Here is an 18766-nt window from a genome sequence, read left to right as displayed (position 1 = left end):
AAAAAAAAAGAAAAAAGAAAAGTCTAGGATGGGTATAAAAGTAGTAAGTGACAAAGTTGGGTCCTTAAAACTTAATATATGGTACTCCATTTCCTTTGAAATTTATGTTTTCACAGTAAAAGTGAGAGAACCAGTCAGATTTTTGGTGTTTTGGTTTCTTTTAGGTAATCTGTTTCTTTGGCTTAGATCTTATAAAGTCTTTTCTTACCTTTATTAATTAAAATTGTTACCAGAATACATCATTATGTGTGTTTTTGTGCACTGATTTTTCTGGAACACAATTCAATATAGATCTTCTGCTCATAAATTTTCCTCTTATAACTTTAACTATTGCATTTTCTCCCATAATTCATCTTCTTCAGGAATAATACCAATTATCCCCATAATAAATTCACTCTATTTTTTGACATCCATGTATGTCATATTCTATGAAGAAAGGCAAACAGTTCTCTAAAATCCTGTAGCTGCTGGACCCTCCAGTAAATCATTTGGTTCTTCTGTTCTTTCTTCCCTTGTAGTAAAGTCTTCCTCACAGATTCCATGTGATTTTCAAGGATCTATCTTGTTCCCACAAACTGTCTGATTTCCTGGTCCTGTGAACCTGCCATGTACAGAAAAGTCTATAATCACACCAGAAAGTGCTATGATCAAGGTTTTGGTGGTGGTGGTGGGAGTGATTTGGGGTTTTTTGTCATGTTTTTCTTTGTTTGTTTGCTTGTTTTCTGACCCAGCCTAAATCTAAAAAGGTTTACTTCAAGAAATTTTCCTTTCAAAATGCAATATGTTTCTGACTCAACCAAAAATGACCTTATTTCCTGAGAATCCAAATTGTCTTCTGAGAACTCTAATTCTCTGGATATAGAATGATGTGACAACTTCACAAATCAACTTCACAAATCCACCCACGTGGGAACAAGCCCACTTGCCCAGTTTTCCTGGTGATGGGCAGGCAGTGCTGAGGATTCAGAGCCTTCTCTCTTCATTTCAAAAGATTTTTGTGTTGTATAATAAAGTTGACTCGGTGTGCATAAAAAGAGTTGGGTAGGTTTTTCTCAATCTTGCTGTATAGTCAAGTATGGATTCTTTCCCAATTTTGAGTTATGCTGTCCATTGTTGTTATTTTCATTTTTAATTATTATGCTTTTCTTTGTCTCTACAGGAATTTTATTAGGAAAGTTAGAAAAGACTCCACCCAGAGCTCCTACCAGGCTTCATTTTTAGCTGGAACTCCTATAGCTTCTTAATGAATAATTAAAATATGTGGGGGAGGTTATGCCACAGCTAAATCAATGGTAGAGATATTCACTAAAGATGTGGATTCTGGCTATCTCAATGTGCAACAAGAAAAAAATCATTTTTTTTCAGGAATGAAATAAAATTCTAACAATAGTATAATATTCCTTATAGAAACCACCATGAAGAATGGTATTCCCAAAATAAAAGCCTTGTGCTGTGAGCTCAAATTGCTCTCCACCCAAGAAGAATTAAGAGTACCAGTCTGCAGATTTGGGATTAATGTCACCAGATCGAGTCCTAGCTATAATGCAGGCAATCATGTTTTGTGAAAAAGAGAACAGCATGTGGCGACCTTGCTAATCTTCTGGATGAGACTCAGTTGGAAGTTGGCAACATGAATTGACATGCCTTGGACTAAAAGGAGCTCTTAACATGACATTGCAGTTTTTAGGGCTATTCAGAATTAATAAGAGACATATGGTCAAATATAGTGTGTAACGTGGGGAACTATAAGGAAATCGAGATTAAGTACTTAAGCCAAATGAAATTCTTAAACCTTTTGATAGCTCAAATAAGAAGTCAAGAAGAAACTGGAAACCACAGTTAATAGGAGATGTTTAATTGAGTGGGATGTGCAGAAAATGATTTTAGATGAGGGTCCACTTAAGGTTGAATCCTGTCATCATTTTTAAAAAGAATTTAGGTTAAATTCTCTAGTTAAAGAATTTAAATAAAGAAATGAGTAGATGACTCATTCTGGAAATTTAAACTGCTTCCACCAAGAATAAAATGTTCCCCCATAAGAAATATGAGCTTTCCTTGTCTCGTGCCCTAAATAAAGGAGACCCAATCACCTTTCGGAGGTCAATGCTAATAACAAGCAACCTCCCAAGAGTGGAACAGCTTCAAGTTATTCACCAGCCAAAGGAGTATAATTTAACAAGACAGAACTTGTCCTCACCACACTAATGGAAACTACAATGCAGTCTTCTTAAAACTAAACTTCTCAAGTAAAAAGTACCATAAAGCAAGGTGGGAAGGGGGATACAGAAAAGGCCTGGATGAACAACTGAGACTGAGATGGGATGGGGAGAACAGCAACCCATTTTTAAAAGGTGAGCCTCAGAGTTCTGGCAATACATAACAGGGAAACATCTGGTTTGAACCAGTCTGTTCTGTCCTTTCAATAGGAGAGGTCCTGCTAATCCTTGGATAAAATTGTGTTAGAGCTGAAGAGAATTTAGAGATTATCTAATCCAACCCCCTCACTTGAGGACACTTAGGCCCTGAGAGATGAAAGGACTTGCTGGGCTCATACAGTAAATTAGTTACAGAAGCAGAATTATAACCCCAAAGCTCCTGGTGCTAATTGCTATGTTCTTTCTGCTCCGACACCAATTCATGACTCTTCTTGTGGAAATGCTAAAGGAGGCAGAATGATAGAATGGAAAGCAAACTCTATCCCATCTAAGTTCTGAGTTCTACTCTGCTATCTCTCCCAGTTTGAATGATAGAATCCTAGAAGTCAAGACTTCAGTTAGTTCATCTTTTAACCCTAGTGAGAAATCCCTCTGTAACATCTCTGAGTGATTAGGTGAGCATCAGGATCTGTGAGTCCCTCGCAGGCATGGCTATCACTGGGTAACTCTCTCTCCTGTTTCTCTGGGAACTTCTCTTCTGCTGTTTAAGAATGGACTTTCATCTCTTCTACATGATAGCACTGTTCATTTAGTTCTGGAAACATTCGCTGTAAGCCCATACTTCATATATGCTAGAACATTAAACTTGGAATTATAAAATTGGGGCCCTCCCTGGTGGCACAATGGGTTAGGAAGCAGCACTGTAAGCTAGCTGCAGCCACCTTAGTGCAAGTTCGATCCCCAGCCACGGAGCTGACCCACATGGCGTGGTAAACCTTTCCATCTCACCTGCTGCTCCCCTCAGCAGTGTACTTCATTGATCTGCCTGTTCTGCTCCCCACTCTGTCTCTGGTGAATCTTCTTACCACCCCATACCTCTGCCTGTATCCCAGTTCTGCATGCATAAATAAGTCTTTTTAAAAAAGAATTATAAAACTGACCTTGAGGAATACATAATCTAGTCAGGAGGTGATCTTTACACACTGTTGAATATAATAATGCCTACAAGTGCAGATCCCTGTGAGCACTGAATTAGACACTGTTCTTATTAAGTACTGCATGTCTCTTTCATCTGATGATGAAAGAGCTGTGTTCAGACTAATCAGCATTTCCTTCAAGCATGCAGCACAGATGGTGCTAGGTAGATCAGGGGTCAGCAAATTTTTACTGCAGAAGTCAAATGGCAAATACTGTAGGTTTTACATGTTATATGCTTCTGTCATAAGTACTCAGGCCTGCATTACTACCGTAACACCAGTCATTGAAACTAGATATGGCTATGTTCTGATAAAACTTTACTTATAAAAATGGAAGCTGGCTGGATATTTGACCCTAGGCCATGGTTTACCAACATTCTCTTCACCACCCACCTGCAGTTTGTCAATGTCCCTTTTAAAATGTGTGGCTGAAAGCTAAACACTGTTCTTTAAAGCTGGCAGAACCAGTAGAAAGCACTATGGGATTATTAAATACGTTAACAGAATGCTGTAAATCAATTGTTGTGGCTTAAGATGGCCATATTTTAAAATAATAAGATTGTTTACATTGATTTATTTTTAGTTGACTGTATACTATGAGAAATACACTTAATTTTACTCACTGCATCCCACTAGTGGCTTATATTAGTTTTGAGGCGCACTAGAAATCCTACTTCCTGAGAGTAAGAACAAAGTGCCTTATTTTTTAAAAATAACTATTATTATTATTATTTTTACATCATTCTTCATTTTGTGCATTTTTTCATCTCAGCTGTAATCCCATGGGCTTCCCACCACCATTTCACACATGTGCCATCACCACAGTCCCATGCACTCATGACTCACCCCAGTTCCAATCCCATTCCCCCTTCCATTTGCATAAAAGGTCTCTGGTTTATAGCTTTTCTTTGTTTTCAGTTTTACTCTATTATATTTGTTTGTCTCTTCTTTGCCCCCTGATTCCTTATCGCTCCTGCTGTGAATGAAACCATCCACTATTTTTCTTTTTCTTTCTGGCTTATTTCACTAAGCATGATCGACCCAAATGCCCAAATAGAGAGGACTGGATTAAAAAGATGTGGTACATATACACAATGGAATAGTACTCAGCAATTTAAAAAGATAAACTCATGTCTTTTGCAACAACATGGATAGAGCTGGAAGTGACTTGTTAAAATGAAGACAATTCGTGAAAGACAACATGCTAAAAACCGCAAAATGTCATACCTCCTTTTATCTAATAAGCTCTCAATATTCTGAGAGGAAGACTTAAATTCCCACCCTGTACCAGGGCAAGAGATACAAGGAGTCTACTTCAGGAAAATAGGCCTTAAAATAAAGATAGGGCACCCACTTTTAAGTGCTCCTTTTTCTAGTATGAATAGACACCCGAGGATCACCAGGTATTTCAGAAGAGCCTCTGATCAATATGAATAGTGTTTAAGCCCATTTGGAATTTATTTTTGTTCATTGGCTTAGCTAATAAAAATGACTATAATGTCAAGAGAGGAAAAACAGAAGAAAGGGAAAGATTTACAACATAACTTTAATAGCACTTTTTGTCTGCATCTTAACTATGGATCTTATATTTTCATCTCATTTCTTAAATATTGGAGTTATCTATGATTTTACTTTTTCTCACAATCTCTGTTGACATTCTCATTCCAGGTCCACATTTCAACTTCCACATGTTACTTCATGACTCCCAAATTTTTTGTATCCTTAATCAGACCACCCCACATACAAGTAAGTCCAAATCATGACACCAACACTAAATGCTCATATATACACATGTACTCATAATCTGCTCCTTCCCTGCATTTTCTATTTTAGTGAAGGACAGTGTCATCCACCAAACTGCTCAAACCAGAAACACTGTAGTCATCATGTTATCTCCTCCCATTCCCTGTCATTCGCAATTCACTAAAATTCTGTAAATTCTAAAATCCAAAGTCTTTTAATCCAGACCCTCTTTTAATCTCCTCTACTTCTGGGATGTAGCCTATTCAAGAGACTTTCTTATGAACCTCTGTCTTTAATTTCAACCACCTATACTTCACTTCTAATTCTTTCTAAAATGGAACTCTTCCATGTCATTCTCTGTCTTAAGAGAGGTTTATGTGTCACCAAAACCTACAGAATAAAATGGCAACTCATGATGGCATATAAGTCCCATGGATAAAGTTTTTTTTTTTTTACTTTGATGATAATATTTTTATAGTAGAGAAACACTGGAAAGAAGATAAAAGCCCAATAAAAAGGGAATGGTTAAGAAATTTGTAGTACATTAACTTGATAAGTGAATTCACTTAAACTATTAAAATAATAATTGTAAATAAATGGTGATGTATTCATATTGCACACTCATTTGAAACCAGATTTTATAAAAGTAATTTACTAACTCCTTCAATCCAGTGGATTAAGTACTAAAAATGGCCATTAGCTTTTAAAAAAAAATACTAAAACTAAATGCTAAAATATCACATGTTTTCTCTAATTAATTTATGACATAGGAAAATAAAAGCCACCCAACCTAAAAACTAAATGAAAACTAAACTCTGGGGCAAAAAAGATGAGCAAGCACTGGAGCTGTATTTCACTACTGTTAACCAGCTCAATTTGAATTTAAGTTTTTATAACCTCTTGAGAAGTACTGAAAGTGGGCAATCTATCAGGCAATTCTTCCCATAAAGTTGAATTCTCAAAGGGCTATGCTCTCAGGCTAAGGATGAAGCAGAAATAAACTGACTTTTTGCTTCAAATATTTAAGAAATTTTCTTGTGTGGAAACTTAATTATGAGTAGAGGAAGCAAAGTTCAGATGTCTTCTGAGAACTGGTCATGACAACCAACATTTATGGGAGTTTGTACCCATAGCTTATATTACTTGATAGATTTCAAAAAAAAAATAGTTTTTTAATTCTCAAGCTGAGGTTTGTTTTACAAGATATCAAAACTTCATGTGAAGCTGACAGAATTAAGAAAATAAGGTATTGTCATAATGACAAACTAATTAACCAAAGGAACAAACTATATCGCCCAGAATTTGACCAAAACATATGTGGAAACTTGGTTTTTAAGAGGACTTACATTGCAAATCAAAAGTGAATTTTTGATAAATTGTTCTGAGACCATTGATTATGCTTATTTAAAAGAAAGAAGGAAAATGTTTACCTCACATCATGTACCAAGTCAATTCCAGAGGTTATGAAAGCCTAATTATGGAAAGCAGAACTCTTAACATTTTTGGAACACAATGTAGGAGAATATACTTAATACTGTGAAAGGGAATTTTACTTAACAAAAAATATGACATGGGCCCTCCTGGGTGATGCAAAGGGTTAGGACGCAGCACTGCAAGCTGACCGCAGCCCCTTCAATGCGAGTAAGACCGTCAGCCCCGGAAGTGACCCACATGGCGCAGCAGACCTCTCCTGACCTCCCCACTACTCCCCTCAGCAGTGTACTTTGTAGATCTGCCTGTCCTGCTCCCCACTCTGTCTCTGGTGAAGCCTCTCACCACCCCTGCACCTCTGGGCTGTACCCCAGTTCTGAATGAATAAATAAACCTTAAAAAAAAAATGACAGGCATAAATCTTAAAAGACAGATTGATAATTGACCACATGAAAATGAATATTCATTTTCATGTGGTCAATTATCAATCTGTTTATCACTAAACTATTAGTAGATGAAGATAGTAAAAAACAGAATGGAATAAGATATCCCATAAAACTGAAAGAATAACATCTAAGATTATATAAAGAACTACTCAAATCAATAAGGAAAAAAAAAAACAAAAAACTCAAGAGAAAGCTAAGCAAAAGACCTGAATAAGCCTTTCACTAGAAAATAAACTATAGAAAATTATGTTCTGCCTTAACAATTGGAACAATGCATACATAATCCAAATAAGAAAACATTTCACACCGAGCAGCATAACAAAAAATTATATAATCTATAATATCAAACACTGACAAGGGTGTAAAACAGCTAAAATTTATACACATTGCTGGTAGGGCATAATTTGGTCCAAGCACTTTGAAAAAAAACTTGGAATTACCTGCACATCTGAAGAGATATACATTTTGTGACCAAGCAGAGTTACTCCTAGATACCAATCTCAAAGAAACTCTTGAACAATCTTAACAGAAATTGTGTGTTACAAAGATTTTTTACATTATCTTTTTTTTTCAGCTTTTTTTTTAAAGCTGTATTTATACATACAGAACAGGGGTACAGGCCAGAGGAGCAGAAGTGGTAAGAGGATTTACTAGAGACAGAGTGGGGAGCAGAACAGTCAGATTAACAAAGTATACTGCTGAGGGGAGCAGTGGGTGAGAAAGGAGAGGTCTGCTGAGCCACGTAGATCACCTCTGGGGCAGGGATGGAACTCACACTGAAGTGTCTGCGGCGAGGTTGCAGTGCTGCTCTTTCACATGCTGCGCCACCAGGGAGGGCCTACATTATCATTTATAATGGGGAAAATTTTTAATAATCCCAAAGGTTCACTGTAGACAGTAAGTATTTCTCATAATGGAATGCTTTATAGTCATGCAGATGAAGACAGTATAGCACACCGTGACAGGGAAAAACAGAGGTGCTTAATGTTGGCTGAGAAAAAGCCCAAATTGTGCACAATGGACTATGGTGGTAGACTATGGGTGTCTTGGTGGTGAGAGTGATGTGGTAACAACACCTCAGGGAGCTGTACTTCCAATCCACACACAATGATGTAAAACCGAAATCACAGGAGAATACATTAAGTATGAGTCTATTTAAATATAGATTAAAAATAACCACTAAACTATATGTTGTATAGGGATACAATCAGGATATGATAAAATTATAAGGAAAATCAAGTACATAACACAAGATTTACGATGATGGCCACAAGAATTAGGATGGTGGTCATGTGACCTCCAGGAGGTGAGAAAGAGGACTGAGAAAGAAAAAAGCACACAGGGACCTTCAAAGATAACGGTTATATTCTTTATCTTAAAGTGAATGATAGGTATAAAGGTACTGATTCTATATTGATTCTTTATGCAATTTATAAATTTTTGTAGGTATTCAACATTGGTTTAAAAGAATACTTGCACATGAAAATGCATATTTGTTATAATGATCATTACAAATTATACTTTACAGCACCACAGAAATATACTCTTGATGTGCTATTTAGAAATAGAATTTTAAAATTATATATCAAAAGCTATGATCACAAAACGCACATTATAGTTGTAAATGGATACAAACTAAATATAAGCAAGGAAAAAAAGACACTTGATTTTTTTCTTTAAATTTTCTTCATTTTATTTCCATCAGTGTGGTCATAATTCTGTGCCAATGATAAAATGATATCATTAAAACATAAATGTGATGTTCTGAATAGGTCCTTCCTTAAAGCTAGTTGACCATAGGTCAGATAACCAAGGTACCACTTTCCCTTGGTGGCAGTTCATCTCAACTGTTCATAAAGTCTCCAAGGAAAAAAATCAAGTTCTATATAACTGCACTTGTGAACTTTGCTTTACATAGCAACTGAAACACGCCTCATCGGCCTTCTTCATCCATGCTACCTGGGACCACAACCCCGGCAGGCACAGAAACTGGTACCTGGACAGCTGGGAAAGGACACTCCCAGAAATATTTCCTAAGGCCAGCTTTGCAACCCAGTGACCTCCATCTCAGACACTGATAGGAAGTCTACAGAAGAGAAAGACTATAACCAACTTACTCTTTGTTATAAAGGACTAAGGAGAGGGAATGTGGTTTAAGGCAACTGTGCCAGGTTCTGTTTAATTTATAACCAAAACTGGCCTTACTATTCTGCATTTAAGGTCATTAGAAACACTCATATTATCTCAACCATGTTAAAAAATTATCTAGATGTTTCTCAAAGAGACATTAAAAAAGGAATCTTGAGAGACATTAAGTTATTGTTGTAACTATCCAAATATCCAGTGTGCAAAAGAATAGAAAGTGAAGTACAAATTAGAGATGGTGTTGAAATGACATTAAGTCACAACTGAAGTGTTCATACCATCAAACTTAGAAGAAAAAAATCAATACTGCTATATTGAAGTTAAGAATAAATTAGAGGCATGTAAAAGTCTGGAATAACAATATGCTATAAAAATTACTGATATAAAAATATGCCATTTAACAAATTTGATACTACAGAGGCATAAAATTCCACATAGAGTCTGGAAGCAACCATGTGAACATAAGGAGGTAGCTGGGGTATTGCCAACATGGTTAATTCAGAAAGAAACTCAAATTTATAACTGGTTAGGTTTAATTTCTGTTTTGAAGATAAATTACATGCCAGAAATCTATATGCTTCAGAAAAATTTCTACTGATATTTAAAGACAAAAACTGGACAATAAAATGAATATATTTTCAGTAAATACCTCTCCTCTTTTCTCCCAGATCTCATGAACACTTCAAGTCACACATGATAGCGTGAGCTCACACATATATTCATAAGCACATCCCCTAGATTTTTAGTAATAAATAGTTCTGGATTACCAGGTACAGGACAGTAGATCCATACAAAATCTTCCTATTGTTTAAAAACTAGCTGTATCATTTTGGTGTTCAAATATTTTTGAAGAAATTAATTTAGTACAAATTGGAAAAGAGACCCAACTTGATTGACAGTTTGGAGTTTGCATTTCCACCATTTGATCATAGCCAAAATGCAAATGTGATTAAGTTCTGAAAGACAGGAATCTGCAAAGTGCCTGCAGGATATTAGGATCTTACCTCTAGGTGCTATCCAGTGAAGGTATCAATGTGGACCTCGCAGGAGCCATTTAGACTAGGCAAGGGAAAATATCATCTTTATTCCATGTTCAGTCCATTGGTGAAACAGGCATTTGAAGGTAAGTTTCCGACTATGTCTGGAATAAATAGAAAAAGAAAAAACTCAAACCATTTGTCTGCTATGGGCATCCAACAAGAAAATGGCAGTAGAGGCATCACATGGTTTCCATCTTTTCCCCACAGAAACTCCATAGTTACCTACATAATTAAGAGGTAATACATGCTCATATATAAACACACTACTATAAGAGTGTGTCTCTGTGCTATGAATCATGTACATAAAAGTAGCATAACTATAAATCCATTTGTATAATCATTCAACAGAGTTACTCAGTAGTTCATTTGGAAAAAATCTATTTTTATGTATCCACTTTATAAATTAAGTTATAATTATGTGAACAATACATTGTTCTAGGTATCTGAAGATAATAAGATGCTCCCCCAAAATTCACAAGGTAGACTGGAAAGATACAAATCATCACATCAAGGAAAGGAGCATACAAAACATTAAATAGAAGACACAAAGAAAAACTAACTCTTCCAAATAGAACTCACAGAGATTTCTTAGAAAAGATGATACTGCTTTTGATCTTGAAAGACAAGTTATTGTCAAGTGAGACTGGTCAAGGACATTTCATTCACTGATTAATCAATAAACAGGGTCTTTCTTGTTCCAGGTCTATGAAGATTAGTGGGAATAAAAATAAATGCCAATCCACCAGGAAACAGGGTTTACAAGTAAAGAAACACATTGGAATGGAATGGTAATAAGGATTGTGACTTAAAAGGATATGTCAGGCTCTCCCTGGTGGTGCCATGGGTTAAAGCACAGCACTAAGAAGCTGAAGCTACTTCAGCATAAATTCGATCCCCACCCCGGAGGTGACCCACATGGTGTGTCAGACCTCTCCTGACCCAACCGCTGCTCCCCTCAGCAGTATACTTCGTTGATTTGCCTGTTCTGCTCTCTACTCTGTCTCTGGTGAATCCTCTTACCATGCCTACCCTCTGGCCTATACCCCGATTCTGTATGCACAAATAAATAAGTCTTTTTTTTAAAAAAAAGTTAAACATATCTCTATAATATGACTAATAAATTCCTCTCATATTTTCCTGAAAGAAATGAAAATGCACATATACATAGAGCTTCATATAAAAATGTTCACAGCCGTTTTAGTCATTATAGCCAAAAACTGGAAACAATCCAAATGCCCATTAACAGGGAAGGGAACTTTTCCAAACCAGAGTACACTCAAAACTGAAGTATATTCAAGGAACACTATGCAGCAATTTAAAAATGATAGAACTACTAACACATTTTACATGACTAAAACTCGAAAATATTATGCTCAGGGAAAGAACCAAACACATAAAAAAAAGCTCACAGTACATGATCCCATTTATAAAATCATGACAGATTAAACAAAAGTAACCGGTGGGACTAGAAATCAGATCAGTGGTCACTGCGATGGACATTGGCCAGGAAAGGGCATGAGAGAACATTCAGAGCTGATGAAAACATTTTATTTTGATTTGCAGTCATCAAAACTGATTAAGCTTAAAAAAAATTAGTCTTTTGCTGTACAGAATATATATTTGAACTTTTTTAAGGTTAGATTTTAGGAGGTACCTACCTCCCTAGACATAACTTTTTTTTTTTTTTTTAAGATTTATTTATTTGTACATACAGAACTGGGGTACAGGCCAGAGGCTCAGGGGCGGTGAGAGGCTTCACCAGAGACAGAGTGGGGAGCAGAACAGGCAGATCGACGAAGTACACTGCTGAGGGGAGCAGCGGGCGGGTCAGGAGAGGTCTGCCACACCATGTGGTCACCTCCGGGGCAGGCGGGAATCAAACTCATGCAGAAGTGGCTTTAGCTTCTCAGTGCAGTGCTTTAACCCGCTGCGCCACCAGGGAGGGCCCCTAGACATAACTTTAAAAAATATAACGTTTTCCTAAAGTGCTGGTTCTGCACTGAATGTTTATATACATCGAGCTTGATTCTCCCTAACTTCCACAAACCTCCTGTGCTGAGATTGGAGTAGTGGACTCCTCCTATTGGCCCAAAATGTTGCCTCAGATCCTACGGAACAGAGGAGGGATCGTAGCATTTCAGAAGAAACTCTGATGACACGGTGGGACGAGTCCAAGAAACACTAACGTAGTTTTAGCACCCTACTCTGGGACAGTCGTCTGGGCCTGACTTGCCAGGTGAAAAACCACATAAGGTTTTTCTTCACAGCCACCCCCTCAACCCAAGATGTGGTGGGACTGCCTTATGTTTTCAACTTACCATAAACTGAATAAAATCCCCAATTCATTGACTGAAAATTTTCCATTTCCATCTATGGAATACTCAGCTTTGAGTAGAATATTGGCTAGATGAAGCCACCTGAGCTTTACTCTCACAAAAGAGTTTCCAAAGAAAACAACACAACTGACTTTCACTTATGTTTTCTTCTCACAAGTCCATTAAGTCATTGGTACCAACCTCAAGCTGGTTTCACATCCCAAAATAATCAATTTGAGCCATAATTCCTGACAACAGCTGGGACAAATCAAGCATGTTATGATCCTCAGGACTGAAGTCTTTGGCCATACGTGTAAGTGGCTGAAAAAGTTCAGCAAAGAAATTTGACAACTTTATTTTAAAGTGCTTATTCAAATGCTGAGACAAGTGTTAACTGGATTTTAGAGACATTTGGAGTAAGAATGGAAGTTTGGTGTACTGTGGTCTCAGGAACACACTGTGACTTCTCAAATATAGAAGCAGTCTACTTATTAAATTTTTTGGGGAAAAAGGCATCTTGATGCATTTAGGTCCTGAGTCTACTTATTTACAAATGGAGAGGTATTGCAGAATCTGATTCTAAATGTTCAATTGCAAAAGTAGTTTCTCTGCCCATGCCCACAAATATAGAGATAGGGTGGCTTTACATCTGATTTGTGTCCATCTCTAGCAATTATGTTCTGAAAGTAACTACTTTATGGTGACAACAGCCTTATGATCTACATAGTGATTTCTTCCTGGTGGCTATCTACTAGTATTTAATTCAGTAAAATGTATATGAGGTGCTAAGAGAACTATATGTAATGATTAAATTTAATTTCCAATTTTCTTGTACTAATATCCTGCTATCTCTGTGACTACTTATTTTTAGGTTCAACTTATCTTACCCAACGGTGCTGTTCTACACTATCTCCCCCACTTCTCCACTCACCTCCTACCTACTTTGATTTTGACTCTTCTTAGTCTTACAACTGCAATCCTTTTGTCTTTTTTTTTTTTTAATTCTAATCCTACTGTTTACTAGACACTTGGATATTTTCACTTGAATAATGTATCATGCCCGCTAACCCTGCATATTAAGTCAACACCACTCCTTGCTTTCCATAACATCCCTTAAAGTACCACTAGGCTGCGAGGGTCCCACATCCAAAACCTTAACTGCTGATTTATTTTTCTCCTTTCTTCATCTATACCCCACCAGTCATTGAGTCCTGGTAAATCCCATTTCATAATCTCCTTCTGTATGGCCATCACTATTGTTGAATGAATCAAGATCTGTCTCCTGGACTTCTGCACTGGGCTAGCTCTTCCAGTTTTCCTAAAAGCCCACTTCCTATCTGTTCTCCTCATAGAGGCAAGTACATGCATTTCAAAATGCAAAACTAAGCATGTCACCTCCCAGTTAAAATGCAAAACTAAGCATGTCACCTCCCAGTTAAAATATCTCAATGTTGGCCCTCCCTGGTGGCGCAGCGGGTTAAAGCACAGCACTAAGAAGCTAAAGCCACTTCCACATGAGTTCGATTCCCGCCTGCCCCAGAGGTGACCACATGGAATGGCAGACCTCTCCTGACCCGCCCGCTGCTCCCCTCAGCAGTGTGCTTCGTCAATCTGTCTGTTCTGCTCCCCACTCTGTCTCTGGTGAAGCCTCTCGCCACCCCTGAGCCTTCGGCCTGTACCCCAGTTCTGTATGCACAAATAAATAAATCTTTAATATATATATATATATCCCAATGTCTTCTAAATATTCCTGAAATTTAAAAAAAATCCAATATTGCTAGTCCTGCCTTTCTTCCAGTCTCATGTCAGCCCCTCTTTACTCCACCTGCCATAAACTAACCCTTCCATCCTTTGACACTTCCTTTAACCCTTCCATCCTTTGACACTTCCTTTAACATATGCTTTCTGCCACCACAGGGCCTTTGCATATGCTGTTGCCATGTTCTGAAATTCCATTTTCCTTTTCTGCACCTCCTTTTGCATAATTTACTTCTACTCAGTATCCCTTCTCGAGTCAAACATTATTATTTTTCTTCAGAGAAAAGCTTTCTTGATCACTATCTGCCAATGCAGATAAGAGTCCATCTTGTTATAAATTCTCATATCATGCTGTGTTTTTCCTTCATAGCATTCTCATACTCCTTTGTAATTAATCTCTATATGATTATTTGATGAACACCTGCCTCCTTTACCAGTCTAGAAACTCTAGAATGGCAACATTCCTGACCGTTTGGTTCACTATTAAATCACTGGCATGTATCACATTGCCTTGTACTTACTGACATCTCAAAGAGCATGTATGGAATTCATGAATGAAGGTCTGGCACATTTGTCCTTTTCACATTTAGGTGACCAAAATATTGCTTTCTTTGTGACTCTTTTCTGATTAACAATTATTCAATGCTTATTGGTTAAAATGAAAAATCTTAACTCTAACTCAGCCATCACTCCATGACCAGTTCATCCCTTGCATATCTTTCCAAGTTTCCTAGGTCACCTCCCTACTAAATTCTCCAGCTCAGCCCATTGACATATGAATTCAAGGCTGCCCACAGGTCATCATGCATAGTGTACACTGAACAACTTGTAGGGTGCCACTTATGTCAGAGTCTATTCGCATGCCTCCCTTGGAGTCACATGGGACACAAGTGGTGGAGCCAAACACGGCAGCCCCACAAAGCATCTCCTTAAATTTATGCTCTTTTTTTTTAAGTTTTTTTTTATTAAATAAGATTTCTTTCTTTATGCATATGGAACTGGGTACAGGCCAGAGGAGCAGGGGCAGTGAGAGGATTCACCAGAGACAGAGTGGGGAGCAGAACAGGCAGATCGATGAAGTACACTGCTGAGGGGAGCAGCAGATGGGTCAGGAGAGGTCTGCTGCGCTATGTGGATCACCTCCAGGGCCAGGGATCATACTCGCACTGAAGCATCTGCGGCCAGCTAGCAGTGCTGTGCTTTAACCCGTTGCACCACCAGGGCGGGCCCAAATTTCTGCACTTTTTGTCCCCACCTTTGATGAAATATTTACCTTGTCTAGAACGCTACATCTTGGCCTTCACCTCTCAAACACTAACCCATGACCATAGTTCTACTTCCCTTCAAACCCACCCCCAGTGATCTGCATTCCTGAATTCCTATAACACTTCTTATCTGCGCAATTTCCTTGATCTAGACTGGAGTCTGTATATTTGTTTTTGGCCTTCCTTGTTAGTATGGCCCAGTGGAAAGAACACTGGAGCTGAGTCAGAAGCTATACCTAGGCCTACTTCACCAACAGCAAAAGTACTAGACAGCACAAAAAGACAGCATAAATGCATGATCTGAAGTAAAATGCTTAGCTTCCAGAGCCAGCTTCCTGTCTGAAAAAAAAAATGGCATTATAGCACTTCTCACAGGTTGTTGTAAGGGTACTTAAAGGGTCTAATCCCACACTGTTGAGAGGAAAATGATCTGCCTGAAGGCACTTTGCATATAATGAAGTACTACACAAAGTGCTGCCAGTAGGTGACTGTCTTCCAGTCAGACTACAAACTCCTTCCCTGGAAGGGACAATAAGTCACACTCCTGTGTGTGCCTCAGGGTGCCGAGTAGAGTGTCCACCTCATGGTAAGTGGTCAGTAAATATCTGCCCACTAAAGAATGAAGTCAAGCTGGAAGCTGCAGCCAACAGATGACAGTGTCCCAACATTCTGCTGCTGTGGCTGCCAGCCAGTGTGCCACTGGGTTCAGCCCTCCCTGTCCTGCTGTGGCCCTCCCCAGCCTGAATAGCCCAGCCTCCACCAGCACCCAATTCTCACTGCAGGGCCATGAACCTATGAGCTGTATAAATGGAGTTGGTGACTTGTGGATACTTTCCACTTTTCTTCATTTTCAGGACAAAGAATGGGAATGGTGACCACATACTGGCACTACAGATTCTGCTGGAATACCACGTAGAGCGCAAACTTTCATGATTCATTAAATTCTGAGTTTTATGCTTTTGGGAGTGTGAACAAGGTAGAAATGACACCTCAGTCTAATTAATAGGAATGATAAAGAGTTCTTATGCACATCATTAAGGCAGTAATTTAGGAGCCTAGGGCCTCCCTAGTTGTGCAGGGATTAAAGTCTCAGTGTTATCGAGCTATCTCCAGCCACCGTGGCATGAATTCAATCCCCAGCTGATCCACATGGCTTGGCAGACCTCTCCTGGCTCGCTCACTGCTCCCCTCAGCAGTGTATTTCAGTCAGTCTGCCTGTTCTGCTCCCCACTCTGTCTCTGGTGAATCCTCTCACACATACACACAACCTCCCTCCTCTCCACCCTCTCCTCCCCCCTCCCCCCAAACACACCTCTGGCCTAAATCCAGTTCTTCTATAAAGCAGAGCTAAGAAGTGGGGGCAGGGTGGGGTGGTGGGTAGATCAACTAAATGACAGAAACAGTTTTCCTAGAGTCTTAGAATTGAAAGAGATCTTGACATCATTTAGACTGAATTCCAATTATGTACAATAACATCTACTCTAATATGATCCACGGCCTCGAGTTGAAACATTTCCACTGGCATAAACCACTGTCTGTCCACTGATAAACCAGGTGTCATTTCCACGTTAGAGGGCATCTAACCCAAGCTCTGATTTCACAGACTGTGAAACTCAGGCCTGCAGAGTACAGAGACACGAAAAGAGACAGGAGCTTAGAGGCAGAGCTAGATCAGGCTACTGTCAGTACTCTGCCTGTAACTAAAGGCAAAACACTTCCACATTCTACCCTGTCACCTTTAACTCTACACCCTCCGCACCCCCACCAATAGCAACAAGGGCTCTATTTGATTATTTTTCCAATCTTCAAATTTTTTAAGGAATCTTTATTTTAGCTTCTGACTCTTTCTCCAAAAGAAGCAGTCATGTCCTCACCCCAGTTCTTTCATTTTCCCTCCTTCAGTGTGATTCTGTCCCCTCCACCACCATGCAGCTTATAGATGCTTTTTCAATTAGCAGCTCCTGGACTTGAACATAAACTCACAGCAGTAAGGAGGACGGTGGGCTGTGCGCTTCCCTTGATCTTGACAGTTCACTTTCACCGTTGTACCAAAGGCTGCTCTACCAAACGAAACACCCTGATGAAGCGGTTTCAGTGGTTACTTACTGCACACTTACTACCCCTACGTATTGCTTGAAGTACTTTGCATGTGTTGAATTCTTACAACAACGGCAACCATATTATTTGGGACTGATACTATTATTATCGCTTCTAAGGAAAATGAAACACGATTTTTTTAAAATACCCTAAGATAAATACTGGGTCATTTCACTTACACGTGGAATATGGAGAAACAAAACAAAAAGTTAAATCAAGCCAAATCAAGAACAAACCTGATTGTAGGATTGAGGTGGGTGGGGGGTGCAGGGGCAGGGGTGTTGGGGAGGAGGGTGGGAAGACACCTAATGGACTCTAGTGCAGAATTATGGGTGCCTGGACCATGGGTATGGTAAGGTAACATACACCTAAAGAGGTGTGATCCTATGCAGTGTTGTAAACCACACTTCTTTTAAAAAGAAAAAAAAATGTGCAAAATGATGTAAAAATAAACTTTTTAATAAAAAAAAATTATCTATACCTGGCAAAAAAAAAAAAAAGAAAGAAAGAAAGAAACGTACTGTAGATCATACCTAGTAAGTAACAGAGCTAGGACCCTAACCCAGGCAGGTGGCCCCAAAGCCTGCACTCTTAACATCACTCAATAAAAACAAACCTCTTTATTGAAAAAAAAAATGTCAATTCTGTGTATTGCTTTGAAGGGAGATCTCTCACAATCTGGGAATGGGGTGCTGTGCTTTATGTTGCTATTTATATTAATATCTCTATTAAATTTCAAATTGTAAGTTTGGGTTCCTCCTTCTAAACTTCCAGTCTATTTCATTTTCATTCTATAATAATGCACTATAGCAGCTATTTTTCAGAAGTTTGTCATCTTCAAATGCAATATTATGCTTTCTAGCTTTTCATGTAAGTGAATGATAAGAAATATGACTAGTGAAGACTCAAATGATGTAAAAACTTGATAGCAAAAGAAAATCTTAAGAGTGGATTGTTTCCTTATTTTTATTGCTTAGCCACTGAGGAAGCTACATAGCTATTTTATTTTCTGGCCCATAATTCTTTATGTTTCAGAGAGATGATAATGAAATTTAACAAATATTGTATAAAAAATCAGGATATAGGCCCTCCCTGGTGGCGCAGCGGGTTAAAGCACAGCACTGAGAAGCTAAAGCCACTTCTGCACGAGTTCAATCCCCGCCCTGGAGGTGCC

At 38.4% G+C, this 18766-nt stretch overlaps 1 long non-coding RNA gene across 1 annotated transcript in view; it reads right to left on the bottom strand.

The window, feature by feature from the left end:
- LOC105853299 overlaps window positions 1–10248 on the bottom strand; it is a 238879-nt gene extending 228631 nt beyond the window's left edge. Inside the window, exon 1 of the long non-coding RNA XR_001145134.1 lies at window positions 10122–10248. This is a non-coding gene — a long non-coding RNA (uncharacterized LOC105853299). The remainder of the gene's footprint in view (window positions 1–10121) is intronic.
- Window positions 10249–18766: the final 8518 nt, after the last annotated feature.

Source organism: Condylura cristata, unplaced genomic scaffold, assembly GCF_000260355.1.
Source record: "Condylura cristata isolate star-nosed mole 26May11 unplaced genomic scaffold, ConCri1.0 scaffold00006, whole genome shotgun sequence".
NCBI classification, from domain to species: domain Eukaryota; kingdom Metazoa; phylum Chordata; class Mammalia; order Eulipotyphla; family Talpidae; genus Condylura; species Condylura cristata.
Note: the sequence above shows the minus strand (reverse complement) of the source record. Positions and strands in the feature narration are given on the sequence as shown.